Source organism: Fukomys damarensis, unplaced genomic scaffold (assembly GCF_012274545.1).
Source record: "Fukomys damarensis isolate Sample0158 unplaced genomic scaffold, DMR_v1.0_HiC HiC_scaffold_15, whole genome shotgun sequence".
Classification (NCBI taxonomy): domain Eukaryota; kingdom Metazoa; phylum Chordata; class Mammalia; order Rodentia; family Bathyergidae; genus Fukomys; species Fukomys damarensis.
The window spans coordinates 36,215,898-36,220,583 of NW_022900927.1; the positions used below are offsets into that span (position 1 = coordinate 36,215,898).

Sequence of the window (4,686 nt, forward strand, 5' to 3'; positions counted from 1 at the left end):
CCTTCCTTAGTGATTCGTTGGTGTTTTTTTTTTTTTTTTTTTGAGTGCTAATGTGACAGGGATTGTTTATCTAATTTCTCTCTCCATGAGACTGTACGAAAGCACTTTTAAAAGATTGTGATTTTCTTACAAAATTTTTCTGATTAAAATATTGTTCTGGGGGTGGCTGGGGATTTAGCTCAATGGCACAGCACCTGCCTTGCAAGTGCAAGGTTCTGAATTCAATTCCTGGTACCACAAAAACAAAAAAATTGTTCTTGGGAGCTGGGGATGTAGCTCAGTGGCCCCAAATCTGCCTGGCAAGGGTAAGGTCCTGAGTTCTATCCCCAGTGCCAAATATATATACACACACACATTCCTGCTGGGCATGGTGGTACACACCTATAATCCCACCACTCAGTATGGTGAGGCAGGAGGAGGTTCACTGAGTTCAAGGACAGCCTAGGTTACACAGCAAGGCCAAACCTAAAAATTTGTTTTAACCAAAAAATTTTCTTAAAAAATTACTCTTTAACACTTAATTCAAAAATATTATCTTAACATTCAGTAAGCAATAAGAAGCCAAATGATATGAACCTAACAGATGTGGTCCCTGTCAAGACTTGATAAAGAATACTTCATTTACTAATTCATGCCCTGTCTGTTCTCACCTCTCTCCAATCTCTGTTTGAATGAGTTGAATCTAATACTACAAATTAGCCTTCAACTTGCCTAGCCTTTTCAAATTTGTGCTCCAAGTTTTAAAAAATTGGAGGGTTTAATGTCAAGAAACAAGCTATGTGCCTATGTCAGATAACTTCTCAGTTTAATAAATTCTTTAGTGAATATAACTTCCTGTTTTCATTCTCTTTTTTAGAGAGAGAGAGAGACAGAGAGAGAGAGAGAGACTCACCATGTAGCTTAGGCTGGCCTTAAACTCACTGGGATCCTCCTGCCCCAGCCTCCCAAGTGCTGGGATTTACAGGCGTGCACCACTTTGCCCGCCCACCAAAAATCTTTCCAAATCTTTTATATTAGTCATTTTCCCACTGCTGAGACAAGATACTTAACCACAATTTTAAGGAGAGGTATTGTTTGTTTTTGGCACATTTTCAGTTCAGACCGCCCATGGTTGACTGGCTCCAAGGTAGAAATACATTATGAATGGGCATGGCAGCAGAAAGCTGATTTAACCATGGCAGCCAGGAAACAGAGGGGCAGGAGAAGGCAGGGAGAGGAATCACACCCTCAGTGACCCACCTCCTCTGACCAGGCCCTGCTTTGTAGCAGCATGTTCAGCAACAAATTGATCAATAGATTAGTCCACTGAGAGTAGAGTGCACCCTAACCTCATCATCTTCCAAAAGTCCTACTGCTGAACACATGGGACATTTTATACTACTCTCCCTTTAGCTTAGTCACTTGGAAAACTGTCACCTTTCAACATTCTCTGTCATGTGACACCTCCCCTAAACGCACCAAAGTGATACACATACTTTTGTCCTTTGGTTTAATTTTATACATAATTTGGATAAAGCTGGCATCTTATTGTGTAATTTTCTACATGTCTTTTTCTTCCATGTTCTTTAAAGGCAGACACTGGTATGTGTGTGTGTCTGGGCGTGCACACATGCACACACACATTGGTTGGTTTTCTTTATATTTCTCTGCCAACCAAATTGAGTTCCAATTTTGGTACTCAAATATTGGCAGGTTTTAGAAAATCTATACCACTATATTGCTTAGATGCAAAAAGATTATACTTAAAACCCACTGAAAATTTTCTAGTAAACAGTGCTTTTTCCCTGTAGGATAATCTTTACAATTATTAACTATAAAAAGTATCATATAAAAATCCAGACTGCTTAATATCAAAGAAAACTTAAGTAGGTGTTTGTATTGTGGAACTTAAAGATTATTAGTCAACAATGAACTTTCAGTCTGTTGTAGGATTGTGATAATAAATCTCAAACTCATGTTTTCTATGCACAGAAAAGGAATCTAGTATAGACAGAATTAACTGTTGGAAAGATGCTCAGTCTTTAATAACATACCCTACCCTATGAAAATAAGAAAATTTTCAACCTTAAACACATAGCACATCTACTAATATTTCAAAGAATAAAGTTCAAACTGGTCATGGTAGTGCACGTCTGTAATCCCAGCATGTGGGAGGCTGAGGCAGGAGGGGTGCCTCAAGTTTGAGGCCAGCCTGGAGTACACTGAAACTGTCTCCAAACAAACAAAGAATAAAGTTTAAGAAAGGCTTACCTAGAAAATCTCCATTATTAGAAAATGAATTTTAAAGTAAATAGAAAAAACAAAGACAATTTTTTTTGGTACCAGGGATTGAACTCGGGTCCTTGCGCTTGCAAGGCAGGCCACCGAACCGCTGAGCTAAATGCTAAATCCCCGGCCCAAAGACAATTTTTAAGATGGGCAAAATCTATAAAATTATAATTGTAAAATTTTCTTAAAGAATATTTTAACTACTATTCCAACTGTTTTATCTTAAGCTAGAATAGCTTGTTTTATGGAGAATATTGTCAATAATTGGACACTTAGAAGAAAAAAGGAATAGAATATTCATTTGAAGGGTCAGTTCACTGTGCTATTGTCATCAGATGGGGTAGGGGCTAGCAGTGTTTTCCAGATTTTTGTTTGTCCTGATCAATGCATTGGTCAGGATAATTGGTGGATGTGAAAGATCACTTTATTTTAGGGCAGAAATAAGAAAAGCAGAAGCACAAAAGAAGTGCTCAGGGAAAAAAGGGTGCTCTCAAAGAAAAAAGAAAATATATCCTGCAAGCAGACTGGGTCACTGCAAGAACAAGAGGGCAATGGCCCCAAAGTCAATGGCTGCCATCTCTTTATGTCTTTGATGGTTGATCCAGGTGGTCCCCCTTGATCTCATGCTAGAAGACTGGTATCAGATGCCAGGTTTGGTGTGTTCTATCAGAAGATTGGTATTGGGTGCAGAGCTCAGCTTGATCCCATGTCAGGATCCAGTGCTGCTGTTCTTCGCTGTAGTTAAGTCTCCTCAACTGGTAGGTCAGGCCCAAAGGCTTCAGCCACGTAGTCCTCTCCTAGCCTTAGCCTACTACACTATAATTTAATATACAATTTCAAGTGGATCGCATAGCCATGAGAAAAGGAATATCATCGCGGCCATTCAGGAACTAACCAAACACACACTATCCTCAGGGATGTTAAGAGATGGCCAGACAAATTACAGACAGGCCACAGTTTCCTCACAAAATATCAACTAATTAGACAAGGCCACTTTGTTACCGTGATGAAAGCAGAACAAACATAACTACGTTTGTAATTTTGTCTAAAAACTAAAAAAGTCATTCTCTAAACCATAAACGCATTAGCTTTTATTACTAATACCAACAACTCAATAAAGCCAAGTAACATTTATATTGGCCAGGTAGTATAGTAAGGTAATCCAACTGTTCAAAAGAGAGACAAACCAGTTATATAATGAAGTTTTGCAGAAACACACACACACACACACACACACACACACACACGCGGTCTCACAAGAGGCTATTGCAAGTAAGCTAGTCCTACTTCACAGATTTGGTTCTTAGTAAACTAATGTTCTATTAAAGGAAAAACATGTTGTTTGGGCATGTATTTTGAAGCTTAAAATAACACTGAGTTTTCAAAAAGTGCATACTATCAGCGGAAATGATGTATATTAAAAAGTAATAAGCTGTATCATGGTTGTGTACTATGTCTGAAATGGCTTTGCATGCTCTTCTTACCCAGTAAATTAACTGAAAATTTTTAGGAATATATTGTAATTATCAGTTACTATTAGCCCAGGTAAATATGTTAATATCAAGAAACATGCAATCAGCCACAAGACTCGTTTTGTTAATGCTGAGGAGACGTCCTAGTTTCCAAATGAACTGACCGAATGCACACTCTAAATGTGAGGGGTGTAGGAACAGATTATTGTATTTCCACAGAGTACTGATGTTGTGACAATTATGTGAGAGCTCAATAGCAGGAACGGCATTCAGCTTTAGGTCTTTCGGTCTAGCACCCAGGAAACCAAGGCCCATTATAAACAGCGTTGTTTTAAATTATATCCTAAGTCCACAAATTCCGTTTCTATAAAACAATATATTGCCTATCCCTCCGCCCAAAGAAATAAGATTATTTGGTATGAAGTCTTAATAGATTCAGAAGTACTTATAGGGCCGGGACATATCTTAGCGGCACAGCGCCTCACTGGCAAGCGTGAAGTCGAGTTCAATCTCCGGTAACCTCCCCCCGCAAATACTCGAATGGTACGCTTGAAATGGCCTTAGTAGGGGAGGTCTAAATTCATTTGTATTTTATAACCTTTTTACTACTCTACTGTCGGTTTCACTTTCCTGGCGAATGAATTTAGGCGTGCCCACCGAAGACTCCGGAGGTTGGCCTTTAAAACGCTCTCTAGCCAGGTTATGCCGGGGAGGGTTGCGGCGCATGCGCACAGGAGGTGAGCAGCAGACAAGGAGAGGCCTAAGCGGGGATCCTGGGTCTCCGTTGGCCCAGACCGGCTGGACCCCGACCCTGGGCGGCGCAGGGGGCCGTGAGAACTTGGCGCCTTCGCCCGCGCGGGACTCGCTCCCCAGACTGGCCCAGGTTAGGGAGGCCAACGCTGTTCCTCTGCGACGGCCGACCTCCTCAAGCGGGTAGGAGGGCTGG

At 40.5% G+C, this 4,686-nt stretch overlaps 1 protein-coding gene across 2 annotated transcripts in view; it reads left to right on the forward strand.

The window, feature by feature from the left end:
- Nucleotides 1–4,686, forward strand: part of Tmem19 (transmembrane protein 19) — a 53,752-nt gene that overhangs the window by 15,120 nt on the left and 33,946 nt on the right. Inside the window, exon 1 of one of the 2 annotated variants that reach the window (XM_019206550.2) lies at nucleotides 4,438–4,673. The exons of the other annotated variant lie outside the window; for it this stretch is intronic. The gene's annotated coding sequence lies outside the window, so the exon portion shown is untranslated. Of the gene's footprint in view, nucleotides 1–4,437; nucleotides 4,674–4,686 lie in introns of those variants that run through there. 2 annotated transcript variants of the gene reach the window in all.